The sequence below is a fragment of the Strix aluco genome, chromosome 10, assembly GCF_031877795.1.
Source record: "Strix aluco isolate bStrAlu1 chromosome 10, bStrAlu1.hap1, whole genome shotgun sequence".
In the NCBI taxonomy this organism is placed as follows: domain Eukaryota; kingdom Metazoa; phylum Chordata; class Aves; order Strigiformes; family Strigidae; genus Strix; species Strix aluco.
The window spans coordinates 20274091-20289760 of record NC_133940.1 but is presented as its reverse complement, the minus strand read 5'-3'; the positions used below and the strand labels follow the sequence as shown (position 1 = coordinate 20289760).

Here is a 15670-nt window from a genome sequence, read left to right as displayed (position 1 = left end):
CTTTTTTTAGGTTGGTCAGAGCAGAAGGGTTTGGAGTCATCCTGGCATCAGACTCGTAGCTGAGGTGTGAGATTGGCAACTGTGATGTCCCAGCATCTTCACTGCTCTGTGGGTGCTGTACTTGCCTTGGGTAGCTCTGAAAGGCTGGTCCTGCTCTCCAGGTGTCTCCTGCCTCCTTAACATCACTAAAATGCACCTCCAAATAGATGTCAAGCAGAGGCACGTACTGTGCCATCCCCTGCTTCCTGATTTACTAAAGGAGATCTCGTTTTCCCTCTTGGTAACTCATTCCAGTTCTGGGCTGCATTTAATCCCAGGGATGAGGTTATTTCTTATTTATTAGGAGTGACCTGACTCTTTAAAAACATGTTGTGTGAATTTCTGAGCCTCCTGAGAAACTGAGGCTTTCTTGTTCAGAAAGTCCTGCTGCTCTATTTGAACGCCAAGGACAAATGGACTGTGGTAATATGATGCTTGTTTTGCAGAGGAGATTTTCCTTGAGATGCAACTGAGCTGCTCTGTGCAGGTAGGGCAGAGTTGAGGATGGGGGCAAAGGTGCAGGAATGTTGTTATAGTTTGCTTAAAGCAAATGATGATTAAAATCTGTCACCGTTTCCCTGTTAGCTGCTTGTTCTTGTCATTCCTGACTCCTGTTTACAAAAGAACTGTGTTTATGTAGGTCACTGTAGTACTTGCACTGTAAGTAACTCTTATCTTTTTTGGGGACCATGGAAATGTATTGGCTTATGTATGGATTTTGAGCTATGTGGCATTCAGCCAGCAGCACTCTTCTGTGCTGTTTTACGTACCATCTTTGCTCAGTGATTGCTCGAGACATGCCACTGCACATATTCAGGCTGTGAAATAACATGGTGGCACTTGGGGGTTTCACACCCCCGAGTAGTTTGGTATACATGGTGCAAACTCTCTTTGTTGCTTAAAAGGGATTTAGAGACCAAATCTCCAGTAAGTTGATTACTCCTGTGTTGTGGTGACCAGGAGGAGGCTGTGGCTGAGGGCTGGGTCTTGGTGTTGGTCACCTGGGCAGATGGATGCAGGCAGGACTTGTAGGCACTGGAGCATGTTAGGCTCCAGAATATGGTGCAGGACACTGGCTTTCAACCTGCATGCCTTAACCCCTTTCTGCAGAAACCCCCTGTTTTAAAGCAGCCTGCCAAGTGTTTCTTGTGTCCCAAGGACCGCAGGGAGGTTCCAGCTGATGGTGTTCAGGGGAAACAGCTCTGCTGGGCTCAACTTCTGCTGCCATGGAGCCAGGGCAGGTGGTTCTCCCTTTGGTCAGAACCTGTCAACCCTCTCTGGAACAGCAAAGGAGCAGAGATTTAACTGTAGGTTTAGCTTGAAGTCAGTTGAGATGGAGAATTCGTGTTACAGGTGATAATGATGTATACAAGAGAGAAAACCCAGCTCAACTCTAAGCCCAAGGCAGTAAGACACAAAACTTACTTCTACATGTAGTGTGAGCATATTTGATCTCGAAAGATCAGTCAACATTTTCAGCTGTGAGCAAAAGCATCCAACATGTTTTGCATCAGCAAACCTGCCATGCTTGTGGGTGCTAAGGCAGTATGGAAACATTGCCCTTACAGGCTGTATGCCAGGTTTTACAAGCACACACAACATGTGCATTGCTGTACAATCCTGAAAGGATAAGTGTTTGTCCTCCCATATCCTTCTTTTATTGGCACAACAATAAAAATGCACTTTTTCTTGAAGATGTCCGTGTATACAGTGAAGGAACATGACTGTCAGTTATATTATCAAGTACTGAGACCTTGATCTGTCTACAGAGAATGTGTTTGTGGGAGGACGAGTAGATGGAGTGCCACTGAAGTCAACATGAGCCATAATCTGCCCATCCTCTGCCAAACCAGAACATAAATTGACTTCCTTTAAAATAAAAAAATCACTGAGCATTGCAAAAACATTCAGTGCTTTCATACTTGGTAGAGCTGTTTGAATTCATTAGTGCCGTATATAGTTAGGTACTTATTTAAACATAACTCCTCTTGATTATTTAATACTTGAGTGATTCTTTTATTTGCTCGAGAGACATTTTTGAGTTACGGGAGTGCAGAGAAAAAAATCCAAGCCAAGCAAGCCAATTGTCTGGCAACTGCCACTAAAAGAGAATAGCCACTGGGTTTTTAAAGTTTATTTTTAAAACACCAATGTTGCTCAGCTAAGGCTCTTATGTCAAACCTGAGCCCAGAGCAACTTTTTTTACGAATGAAGGTATGAGCTGTTCAGTAGAGGAATAAGACAGTAATGGAAGTGCTGACAGTCTTAACTACAGCATTGCAGATGGCCTGACTCTGATAGCTGGTCTGCATCTGGGGTCTGGGGTAAATAGCTCTGCCTGTAAATGATAGAATGTGATTTTTTTTCTTTTAGCTGTGTTGGAATGAAAACTTAGCAGCACATATTGAGTTTCAAAGAATACCCAGAAGTAAACAGTTGTATTTACTGTTATCCTGTAAATATGATTGGTTTTAGACATGACTGTCGTATCAAAGTATAAAATGCTGTGGGAGTTGTCTTTGAAAATGTGGGGCCTTTGCTGCTGTGCTGGCTTCTCATATTTACCTCTTTTATTACTGACTTTGGCCACCACCACTTCTGTAGGCAAAGTTCAATTCACCTGTATGTTATTAAGGATAATGACAGGTTATTTAATTGTCATTAAAATCCCCTGGAATTATGGAAAACTTATCTTCCGTGCCTGTAGTAATTACAACCTGAATAACAACACTACTGCCCTTGCCTGTCCTTTGGGCAGCTTTGGTTTTTCATGGCATTGGTGGCATTCCTGTGGCAGTGGTTCTTCCCCCTGGTATTGCAGGCCCTCAGGTGCGTTACCTGACTAACCATCCTTCCTCCATGCTCTTGCTCCTCTGTCCCCCTTGCCACCCACCCCTAGGCTGGGTGCAGGCATTTGCATGGGGATCTGGACCCCTTTTGTAGCTTGTCACAGACCTGGCTGCAAAGGGCACATGAATTTGAGCTGCAGAGGTGCTGCAGACCCTCCAGGTAGGTTTCTGAGGAGCTCTGCAGTCCCCAAGATGAGGAGTTGTGCTGGTGTTAATCTGCTTTTGGAAACTCTGTGCCTCCAGGCATGCATTTAAATGTAAGCCAACGATAAGCTGGTGTTGTTCCTGATACGTAAACAGCAATGCAGAAGAGTAAATTCAGTAATATGGCAGTAGACAGTTCCCATCCCAAGCCTTGCTTTAATAGCTAATTTGTCAGTGATGGTGTGTGTTAGAGCTTTATTATTTCTAAAATTTGTCTGTTTAAAAACTTCAACCCTAAAATATGCTATTAAAATACTTTATCAAGCAGGCTGAGTCTCAGGGCAGATTGAGGGGAAAAAAAATCTTGCTAGGGCTATATCTATATTAATTTTCCGATCTGCTACTTTTTCCCTGGTTGAAAATGTGCCTAGTACATCCACCTCTTGTAGATATTTTAATCATGAATGTGTAGGAAAGAGTGATTTTAGTCAGTCTGTTCGTGCTTTCTACCACAAAGACAATCAAAGAGATGCAGTACAAATAAACTTCATAAAATATTCAACCCCAGCAGCTCTTGAAGTTAATGCTTTCTCTGCTGTTGGAAGCACAAGAGAGACAATAGGTCTGGGTGCCTTACATAGCTAATAGTTGATCTCCTCTGGGGTTCCCTACCTTAAGCCAGCACTGTAAATTTATTTTGAAATTTTTCAGAGTTGAGGTGTAAAGGCTGTTGATTTGACACAGGTATTAATTTATCTACATAAGTATTTTTTTCTTAATGCTTTTTCCCCCCCTGTAACTCGTCAGGGTTTTGAACCCATCCCAACAGAGTGGGAGACAACAGGCAGCTCACAGCATAGTGAGACACGAACCAAAAAAGGTGGGTGGCTTGGGGTGAGGCTGTAGCCATGTATTGCTTGTGAGGAGGAGTATGCACTACAGGTGTGAGTTGTCAGAGAGAGGAATGTGGATTTCGGTTGCGTTGGCTGCTTTGTCCTGCGCGCCTAGCAGGGCATGTGTGTGTCCCCCCCCCTTTGGATGCCGGTGGCAGGACTTCTCCTGCCCTTTAGCTGTTGTGTGGTCTCTCTCCGTCTGGACATGGAGCTGCAGCTGCTGATCCCCGCCTCGCACAGCAGACTCTCTGCTTGGCAGGACCCGTATGTTTTAGCGTAATTAGGGTTGGGCACAGAAGATACTGTGGAGCTGATGTGTCTGTAACATGGTTGAGTCTGGGAATGGGAGCAGGTTGCAAAGGAATACAAGATGAGTCTTACAAGTCTCACAGAAAAAGTACATTATTAAAACCACCAGCAACCCACCACCAAAAAAAACATATCAGGAAACTTCAGTTAGTCCAGGCTTGTCAGGCAGGTGTGCCCCAGCCTGGGCATCTGCATCTCTAGGGAGAAATGCAAAGACATGGGCTGATAGAGCTGCCAAGCCCCCCCGGCTCCCCTTGCAGTTGGTAAAAGTGCACAGCTCTATCTGTAGAGCGTTGCCTAGAATGGAGGGAGCTGAGAACATTTTTATTCACTCAGAACTGATGGCTGAGTTTCTAGACAGTCCTGTTAAATTGCAAAATGAAGGTAGCGAGACCTTTGTTCAACTGCTTGCCCCCATCTGTGTGGAGGAGAGGAGCAGGTTAGAGGAAGGGTACCAGTGCCCTGTGGGAACAGGTTGCAGTTTCAACGTGCTTGTATGGTGAGCAGATCCCTCCTCTTTTACTTCCCTGCAGACACCTTTAAAAGACTGTACAGGTCTGGGTTAACTAGGTCATGTAGCCATGCAGCAGAGCTGCTGAGGAGGCAAAGCCACAGTGCAGGCTGGGTTTGGTTTTATCCTGAAGCCGGAGCGCTCAGCCCAGCCAGCGCGGGCAGAGTGCTGGGTGTGAGCCCAGCTCTGGCACTGGCCATCGGAAGCTGCTGGGGGAGCCCCACAGAGGAACAGTCAGGCAAACTGGACCCTCGTTTGCCCTTGATTTTTTTGGGGAATCGTGGTAGGGTGACCATGAGCATGCTGAAAAGGTAACCTGCTACTTTGGTTGTAGCACCACAGAGAGAAGCATTGCTCTGTTGCAAATTGGTCTAGAAATTTGCAGTACCAGCAGATGCACAGGGATGAAAATCAAGAATATATAAGTAAATGGACTTTTGGCACCCAGGGATGAAAATATCACCTGTCCCATACACAGTGATTCAGTGCAGTTTTCCCTGGATGCTGCCCGGGAGCTGCTTTTGGAGCTGGTTCACCTGGCAACTTGCTGGAAGCTGCTTTGCTTGGTGGGTTGCAGCAGCAGGGAGCTCTGGTGAATTTTCCTATCTGCTAATGGATTTCTTTCTGTGCTAGAGCTGGCAAGAGACTTGTGAGGAAAGCTTTGAAATTGCAGTGCTGTTCGAGAAGTCATTCCTTTTGAGACGCCGAGATCGGTTTCTTTGTACTTTTAATGCGGGTTGCTTTCTGTTGGCATCGCTCATGGGATGGTCGCCTGCATGTATGGCCTCTGTCTTTTCAGTTTCTTTATCGCCAAAGTTTAATCCTCAGGCTGTTCTTTAATGCTTGCTGGTAGCTAGCTCCTTTTTTCACTTAAAGCTGGAAATATGAGTGAGGTTTTGGTTTTCAGTAAGCTCAGACCCACTCCTAGCTATCCCAAGGTGTGTTTACTGTGTACTTTTGTTAACCATTCTGTGATAGGTGGTGTAATGTGCCTGATAAGGTGTGTTAAAGCAAGCATCTGTTCATGCTGCAGGATGAAAATAAACCTGATCACCAAGGACAGTATCAGCAACATTCCTATACCTGTGGAAATATCTTGGGAGTATTACGATTATTGGTCTGAAGAGGTTTCAGATATTAAAGATTTTCCGATAGTTTGGGAAGCATATTGCAGGGCGCTGAACTGTAAGGCGCTGATTTTGATCTAGAAATCCCCATGTTGTTGGTGGCTTGGCTGGTGCTGAAAGAATAAGGGCAAAAATTATTCATGTCTGCAGTTTTGCAACACAGTATCAACAATTTTGATCCAGTGACTTTGGCACACTGCTGCTGGTCTTAAATCTTTGGTTTAATGTTCAAATACACAGTAGCAAATTAAAGGTCTGTATCTCATTTTTGGAAGGGACTTTGGCATGGATGATCTTGACCATCGGTTGCTCTCTAAGGGAGTGAGGCTCAGAGGGTTATTCTCAGCCTAGTGAAAGTTTTACCTCTTGTCTGGTGTGGGGAGGGAGGCCATGGGTGTTCCAGTTAATTCACTGCTAAGAAGAGCTTTGCCTCTAGAGGACATGGGTAGTAAGTTTTCATGGTCTTTGGTCAACCTTGCCCTTTTTCTGTTGGAGTCCAGCCTGGGTGAAGTGGCATGCTGGCCTCCCCTCCTGCTTGCCCTGATGACATGGTAAGACTTTGGGTCAATTTGTCACCAAGTTGGGTCCAGATGAAGCAGGGTGAGCACGCAGGGCTGCGCATAGCTGCTAGGTGGAAGCAGGGGATGTGACCAGTGATGCTCAAACCTGCCAACGCAAAGCCACAGGAGATGGCATTGAATATCAGCACAGGTTTAATATAAAATGGCATTTGATTTTGCTTCTATTTGTAAACTTTTATATTGTCCTCTCCTTTTTTGCTCTCCCTCTGTCCTTTTAACTGGACGTGTTTTAGCCTCTGGCATGTTGTGACATTTCAATCGAATTTGCAATGATGCTTTTTTTTTTTTTTTTAATTAAAAGTAGAAGGTAGCTGCTAACAGTGCCCCCTCCTCCCTGCACGCACACATGGCAGCACGGGGAGCATCCTTTGACAGTGTGTTTGATGCCCAACCCAACTTTGCATTGAGGCTCACACGAATCTTTTCATTGACTTCAGTCAGAGGCAGATCACTCAGCTGGTGGCAAGTTCAACCCCACTACTCTGTGGCTTAAAAAGAGCTTTTTAAGACTGCTGCATTTTATGGGCGGGAATATCATAGGGCGCCTGCTGAGCCTGGCTTGATCTCACTTCAAATCATGTGTTGGCTACAGCATGAGTGAGATACATGCAGGTTGCACGTGGCAGGACGTCTTGCATCTTTTCCGAGCTGAAGTCAGAACAAGCCTAAAGATCTTGTGCAGATTAATTACTGGTTTTGTGTACCTGTTTGCAAGTACCGTGACTTGGCCTGTTCCTTGTTTTAGTGGAGGAGTTGATTTCTTGTTGTGCAACTGGCTCCCGAGCATTTAAAAAGATACTTGGTTTTGAGATGCCCTGACATTAGTACAAAGAGCTAGCAGAAGTAATGGTGCAGGATATGATCTTAACAGTTGGAAATGAGGATACAGAGCTCTGCAATATTGTGCAGTTTTCTTCACTACACAGAGCATCTTCTTTTTTTTTTGTTTTCCTCATCTCTCTTCTTTTCCCTGGCTCCCATCACAGCTGTATTTGGCAGCTGGACATGGGATGCTTTGGGATGTGGGAAAGGAGAGAGCTGGTGTCATCCAAAGCAGACTGCTTATTGCAGGGGGGAATGTATGGGGTGTCTGTTCCTTGGGCACCGGGCTTTAGGCTTTGAAATTTCAAACTGTAATAAAATGTAATGGTCAAGGACATAAAGTGAGGTCTTGAAGTAGATTGGATTTAAGTGGAAAAAACCTGAGCTTCAGGCTGAACCAAAGATCACAGCATCGGAAAGTTCCCTCTGAGTGTCTTGAGGCTTCTGCCACTTCAGAGGCGGTGCGAGGGGTGCTGGCTGGGCCGAACTGCCCCTCTGAGAGGGGGGGGCTGGGGCACAGCCCATTCATTGCAGGTATATCTGCAGCTGAGCTTTACAGCTGAACCTCCTTCAGAGTTAAACCAGCCATGCTCAGGGTCCTTGCTGAGATCCAGATTTAATTTATCCAAAGGATGCAACAAGCTGGGGCACGGCAGAAATGGGAGGCTTTTAGGTCTGGGCTGACCTGACTGACTTCCCAGGAGCCCACGGAGAAGTTATATCCATGGCATGAACTGCTTTTCTTCATATTTAGCTCGGTCCAGACTGTCCCTCCAGACAAGTCGTTGCCCTCTGTGCTTACTGGGGAATCAGGGAGCTGCCTGTGGGATTCTCTCTCAAAACTGGCTGCACATCTTTGTTTTATCAGAGAGATAAAACCCCAAGTATCAGCCCTGCGGACATGGCTCCCTCACTTGCTGTCCAGATTGCTGCAGCCTTCTGCAACCTCTATTAACATAGATGCCTTATTAGTAAAATGTATTCTGGCCCATTTCCTTTCCTGAAGATTTTCATCCTTGCTAAGACCCGCAGCTTTGCAATGCCAGACTCGTGCTCACCAATATCCATCTCTTTATGCTTTTTACGCTAAACCCTCTTTTGGCCTCATTATCCGTGAATGCAGTTTCCACTAAGACCTCCATCTGGGGTCATTCGCCGGGCATCCTTCATCTTAACTGTGCTGAGTTTACTTCCAGTGACAGTAACCCCCATGAGTGTTGCTGCCTTAAAACTAGAACTAACTCTCCCATTAGCAATGCTGATGAATGAGCCAAGAACAAACCAGAAACTTAAAAGTGACCCTCTGCAAAGCAGAAATAGCGCCCAGAGCTGCCCAGGCAGAGCAGCGGCATTTTGTTTCGCGCTGGAGAGGATGAGGGGCTGTGTTGCAATGAGTGTTTTGCTTCATTTTAAATTCTCTGCCTGTATGTGGTGCTGTGAATTATATCATTTTTACATCTTATTGTAAAGTGGCTTTGAGGTACCAGGCATGAAAGACACAATCTACAAATACATTTAGCTGAAAAAAAAACTACAACAAACAATCGAGGCAAATTTTTCAGCTGTCTGCAGCAGCAGTGCACCCCTCATTGCTGGCAGAGCTCTCAAGCAGTCCTCTTGGCCTCTTTGGGTTACTGCAAATGAACTGGTGGCCTTTTCCATTCCTACCTGTGGAGTTCCCCCACTAATAAACCCCTGAGGGAATGGAGCCTGCTCTCGGAGGGTGAAGTTTGCTGCTAACCGCATTATTCTTCCAAAGACTCATTTGAGTGAGAGCAGGCTGGCTGCAGAAAGCTGTGCCGATAGCCTACAGCTACTTTGGCAGAGTTATTTCTGTTTAAAAAGGAAAAAAAAAAGGGGGGGGTGGGAAGGCAAAAGGCAAGCCAGCAGTTGGGGAATTTAACAGTTCTTTATACAGGTGTATCTTTCTAACCTAATGAATTTTCACACCTAATTCTCTTCTATGCTATCAGTGGTGGTAGAGATGATGCTCTTAGCCACTGACCTGGAGAGGGTGAGTGAGTCTGGTGGTTAGTGAGGATAATTTGGGGGTGACTGATGTGCTCTGAGTTATGTCGTTCTAAAGCTTATTATCTCTTGGATTTCACGTATTGATCTGTATCACTGTACAAATAAACTTCATGCTGCTGCTCTCCAGAGCACCAGAGAGCAGATATTTCCGTAGGTACCTGAAGTGCCTGTGCTGGTATTTAAGTCATCCATCCTCTGTCTCCTCCCCGAGGGACAGCCCACGGTACAGGGAGTGGAGTGCGCTCGAGGACAGTGGGAACCATGCGAGGTGATGCTGGGACCGCTCTGACCAGCAAAATGGCACCAGTAGCTCAGAGCAGGTGGGCACAAAAGGGTTTGCCAGGCAGATGCTGAAAAACATCCAGGTCATCTCATTGCTTCAAGCAATTCCCATCGGTCTTTAAGAGCAATAGCATTTTCTACCTGAAGATTTTGGTGCAAGATTTTTATCTTTTCAGTGAGTTGTGGAAATACCCACCTTACAACTTGCAAGGTGAGTGGAAAGTAAAGAAGATGCACAAAAATGCATTAAAAGTATTTAGCCTTTTTTTCCAATCTAATGCTTCCCCCCCCCATTTTGGAATCGTTGCATATCAATTTATTGAAATCTGCTTCTTGTAATCAAATTCTAGTCCTCAGTTTGATGACGTTAGTACAGGTGTTGTGATAAAGTTGAATTAATTTCATTTCTGTCTGCAAACAGCCTATTGTTGAATGAGTCACTCTAATATATTAATCAGACACATAATGTGGCATTGTAACAGGGTTAAAAGTGCACACCGATTTCCATTTATAAAGATATTCTCAATCAAGCAGAAGCTAATCTAACGCTGTAAGTCATTCTGTAATTCAATTGTACTAACCGCAGAACATGTAAAAACAAGATGTGTTACAACAAAGTCTCAAAAAAGCCCTGCAGATATTTATATCTTTATAGAAAAGAATGATTTACATTTTCAATAAGCCTGATTTGTTTTTGGGAAAAAGGTAATTCTTTTATCATGAAAAAAATCTAATGGGAGTCTTTTTACCTTGTCTGCTATGTTTTGTGTAAATTATCTTGGTGCTGACCTTTAATTGGATTAGTCTAGGACTGACTGTCAGGGAGAAAAACTTACTATGGAACTGGTAGCTTCAAAACTAAGAATAATCAACAGATGAAGGAAAAAAAAACAATGAAAAAAGAACACAGCATTTTCCCAAGCCCTTTGTTGGCCTTGATGGATTAATTTTACCAGCAGCTAATCTCTGCTGTGCGGAGATATTTTTACCACTTTCTGTTAATAACAATTAATTGCGCTTCTATTTTAGACTTTGATTGGGGAGGTCCATGGCATTGCCATGGGGAGAGCCTCATGCACCCTTCGCCAGAGGCTGGGTAATGTACTGTGGGGTTTCTCTGGGCTTAACTGGAAAACAAATGGTTCTAATTACTCTGCTGAAGATTTTCAGCGTCTTAAAAACTCTTGGAGTGATTTGGTGAGCTTTGGTGCCCCCATCCTTGTTGTTTCATAGAATCATAGAATTATAGAATCATTCAGGTTGGAAAAGACCCTTGGGATCATTGAGTCCAACCATCAGCCCTACTCTACAAAGTTCTCCCCTACACCATATCCCCCAGCATCTCATCCAAACGACCCTTCAGCAGAAACTGGACTTTAGAAAGAGAAAGGTGGATGGAGGGAACAGAAGGTGGCTCCCTGGGGAGTTATTTCTATGGGGAGCTTAAAATAAGTAGGGTTATGGCCCTTTGTAAGAGACAGGTGAGCACAGAGGAATGATGGGTACCAGACCCTTTGGTGTTGGAAGGGTTTTCTGTTCAGCACAGGGAGGGAGGAAGGCATTTTATAGCAAAAAATGCTATTAATGGCATAAAAACCTTTGGGATGGTTTCAGCACAAGCATTTATTAAAGTATAAATCTGAAAAGCTGCGTATACCTGTGAGTGCAGTCTGCGCAGGTTGCAGAACAGGTATTGCTTTTTGCCTGCTTGTTTTGGTATCACAGTTAAAGCAGAGTTAGTGGTAAGTCTTGTGTGCTCTATTTTATATAAATATTACACTTGCTATTGAATTGCTGATAGAGAGAGAACTAATTAAGGAGATGGGATATCATCAGTAAATTTTTCTTCCCTGAGATTTTATGAGCAGTAATTTGAGAAGAGCCATATTAAAGTCATTGAGGAACAAGTTAATGCTGTGTTTCTAAGAATATTGCCCTTCTACTCAAAGATTATATTCAAGAATAAACAGTGTACAGTAGCTAATTGCTAGCTGACACATTATAATGGCTTTATACTTCCAAAATTGAATTGGTCTGGTTTAAAAAAAAAAAAAAAAAATGCAGTAACTTTTTAATTATTTAACGATGTATTTCTCAAAGAATAATTGAATCTCTGCTCATGGCTATGGGGGGGGAAGTTGGACCTGTAGGTATTGACCACATTTGCAACCCAGCTGACACGGCTGCTGTTAAATAACCTATTATAGGCTCTGTCTCCGGCTTGCTGGCTTATGTTCCAGACTGATGGCAGGTATCTGTTTTTCCTCTCTAAATTAAGCTGCTAGGAATTTATTTCTGTCAAATTGTTCCTTTCTGTAGTGCCCTAGGCGCAAACATGATGCGATATTAAAACTCACAGAAATCTGCGAAGGAAACCAATTAACCTGGGGAAGGAAAATAACAAGCGCAAGGCACTTGCCTGGAGCTGCGGTATTGCCCGGCCTTGCCCCGCACTCTTTCGCATCGCCCCAGCCTTGGTGGTGGGGGCATCTCTGTGGGCAGCGGGGCTGCCCTGGGCTCCGCTTCCCCAGCTGCTGGTAAGACGGGGCAGTCCCAGCCTTCTCACCACCGACTCCTCCAAGAGAGCCGGAGCTTGCAGCCTGCACTGAACTTGGTGCTCTCAAAGGGGTTATTGTTCACTTATTGGCACTCTGCAACAGGTAGAGTGCAGACGGAAATTTTTTTTTTTTAAAGTTCTTTGTAGAAACTGGTAGTCCCCCCAGCCCATTCCTTGCTTTGCTTCTCAGTCTGTTGGGATGGAGTAGATTTAATTGCCTGCAACAGGAGGGTCTTCTAGGGGTCTGCAGTAGCAATTGTGCAAGTATTATAGTATGCACAAAGCACAGTTGTGTAATTGCAATGTTTTTACCATCTTTAGCAGAAATGGGCTTCGCTACCTTGAGTCCAAATTTTCTGGCAAGTTAGATGATTTGGTGCTAATGTTGAAATCAGTTGGTTGAGTTTGGAGCATCTTCAGCCTCGTCAGGGAATCAGAGTCCCGCAGGCAGAGCGGCAGCCTGGGATCAGGAGCAGCCGTGCCCCCAGCCTCTGCCATGCCCCCACATTAGCCACACAGCCCACCGGGCGCTCGGGGCTTCATCAGGAGTTGGGCTCCAGGTGCTGTCGCATTTTGCTCCTGAACCTGGCTTTGGTCAGTCTAGCAAGTTCCTACTGTTCTCTGGATTTTGCCCCCACATCTTCCCTTTTGCTGTGTTGTCACCTTTCAGGCAAGGCTGACTTCTCTTTCCAAGAATAAAGCCTTAGTTTGGTTGTCTAAGAAACATCGTATTGCGCAGATCTAACTTAAAACCATAATGGGTGCATTAGTATGCTATGGGGCCCTGTTCCAGGAAGTGTCTGCGCTTGGGAAAACTGCATAAGTGTGTTGAAAATTAAGCAAATACTTTTTTCTTGACTCGCCCAGTTGGTTGGCTGGGTTGGGTGAAGCCCTAGCTGGGGCATCTGGTTTGCTACTGAGGTCAGTCCGACCATCAGAACTGAAATACCAAATTTTGTGTTAAACATGGAATTAACAAAACACTGGAGGGAAACACTGACTTGAAAAGTTGTGCTTTAATTATATGTCATGGATTATAAAGGCAGAAGGAACAACTGTGATCATTTAGTCCAACTTCCTCTCTACCTATAAATAACAATAAACAGCCTTTTGCTTAAACACAAAGCAGCTTTCTTCGGTGGATTAAACGCTGCATGCTGGGGATGCCAGAAAAAAGAAACATCTTGTTTGCATTATTTTATGTAGGTTTGAAGGGGCTTGACTCCAGCTGAGGTCACGGTTCTTTTGAGGGAAGGGACATCCTGTGCTGGGAGAGGCTGGGTCAGCACAGGGGTCGGGATGTGGCGGGACACAGTGTGGAGGTGCCTTGGATGCTGCGGCACATATGCAGGTCACCGGGCATCAGGTCCTCCCGGGGGAAGGGTGACATGTCCAAACGGGAGCAGTGATGGAAATTCAGCAGTGGTCTCTGTCTGATTTAAGCTATTTGAACCCTAATGCAGCAGGGAGAAGTGCAGCTGGGGATCATCCAGCTTCAGCAATTAGCACCAAGGGTTGAAACACTTGAAAAGGTCCCTTGCGTTCCGCACTGCTCTTCTGAGCTGCTGCACCCACACCCTTATGCAGACTCTGGGGTAGAGCGACCGTGTAACCATGTGCTGCATCAGACCTGCCAGCTTTTATGTCACCCCTGTCACATCAATACACGTGGCTGTGTGGGGAACATCCTGCTCCTTGCCCTGAGGAACCAGCACCAGTTAGCTCTTGGGTCACACCGGGGCATGGTGAACGCCTTGGACAGCAGCTGGCGTCTTCAGGGGTGGCTGTGCCATTGGCTCTTCTTCCATCGAGTCTTGAACCCTCTCTTGTTTTTCTCTTGGTCAGTGGTCAAAGCTGTCTTTGCAGACCAGAAATGAAGCCAGGGAGGGGGCACCCATAGGTCCTCCCTGGGCCCTGTGTTCCTGCTGTAACGCTGAGCCTCTGCAAAGTGTCTTGTGATGCTCTATGCGAAGGATGGGATATAAAAATGAAGTTGTATTTCCCTCTAAAAATACCTCCTTAATGCCTCCGTGGTCTGCAGGAGTTTGAAGACCTGGTCTTCAAACAAGTGGTGATGGCCTGCAGTGTGACCTGGTCTGGTAGCTGCAGGGGTCCCTGTGCATTTGTAGCGTGTGTTTGCAGCATGTGTTGGGTGTCACCGCGGGTGCTGATGTGACAGGCACTCTGTTATTTTAAACATTAGTGTTTGTGTGCATTTTACACATTATAGTGTTGCATTATTTAAAGGTAATGCATTATTAAATGCTCTTCTCCTCAGCATGGAGAGTAGGTCACTTCCTGTGATTCCTGCTGCTCTGCACGAGTGAGTTAGGATGTTTTCTCTTACATAATCCTTGCAAGGTGATATCTGAATAATGGAAATCATAATACTATAGAGCTGATTAATAACGTTTAGTACTCCATTAATGAGGAATTTTAGTCAAATGTGTGTAGAAGACATCTGTGTTATCATATTCAGTTTGTTCCTTCTGCTCGAGTGCCTGGAACCAGAGAACAATCATTACTTAGTTAATAATAATGTGCTTCCTAAAATAAAGGCTTGTAAATTCATTTTTATGCCCATAATCATATTTTCCGCTGTGAGAAGAGTGAGGGAGTGGGGAATTGTCTCTTTCCCATCTTCCTGACAAAATGTATATAATGATTACAAGCATATAATAAGAGTGTTTGTCCTAGCTAAATGTTTCTTCACTTCTGTTAATCAGCATTCGTTTGAGAGTGTGGCGTGCAGTTTGTGGAAGGCGATGCAATCACTGGGGTAGTGTGGCAGATTTAAATCAGTAATAAAAGCCCTGGGGAAATTAACAAGACAAAACATTAACCACAGACTAAACATTAACATATATTAGCATTTTTATTACACCTGTAGAAATGGTAAATGTGCTTGGTTACTACTATTAAAAAGTTTATGTTCTATCCCACATCATCGCAATGTATATTTTTGGTTTAAGCCCTTTAGAATTTAATTAAGCGGATTTCTATAGCAGCGCTTGAGTAATAGACTTCAGGTTCACTTTTATGGTGACTTTGAAGATAAACAGGGCACAAATGTGTTCTTTATAATGCTAATAATACGCATGATGTGTAGCAGAGTAGGTTGTTAAAAAGAACTGGGGAAGAAGCACCAATGCAGGCAGCTGCATTACTGAGACTTTCAGCCTTACTGGTCAAACTGGGTTCCGTTGCTGGATGATGCTCAGGGTTTAATGGGCACCAGTTGGTTCCTCCGAAGGCAGCATGTTTTCTTGAGGTCTGTGGTTGTCTCTTCTGTGCATGCTGTAGCAAATTACTCTTTCAGAGGCTGTGTTCGAATCAATTACAATAGTTAATCGCTTTTCAGTTTAATGCGCAGCTTCTCTCAAAGGAAACTTGGGAATAGGTATGAAATGACATACATGAACTCCAGAGAGCAGAGAAGATTGCGGGAGGAAATCTTCAAAAATGAGGCCATCCCCTTGAGGGAGAAAAAATACTGTGTCTTCCTGGAGAATGAATCTATAAGCA

General features: G+C 44.6%; 1 protein-coding gene across 1 annotated transcript in view; it reads left to right on the top strand.

Moving 5' to 3' along the window:
- Window positions 1-15670, top strand: part of GPC3 (glypican 3) — a 153497-nt gene that overhangs the window by 70947 nt on the left and 66880 nt on the right. The gene's annotated exons all lie outside the window — the stretch shown is intronic.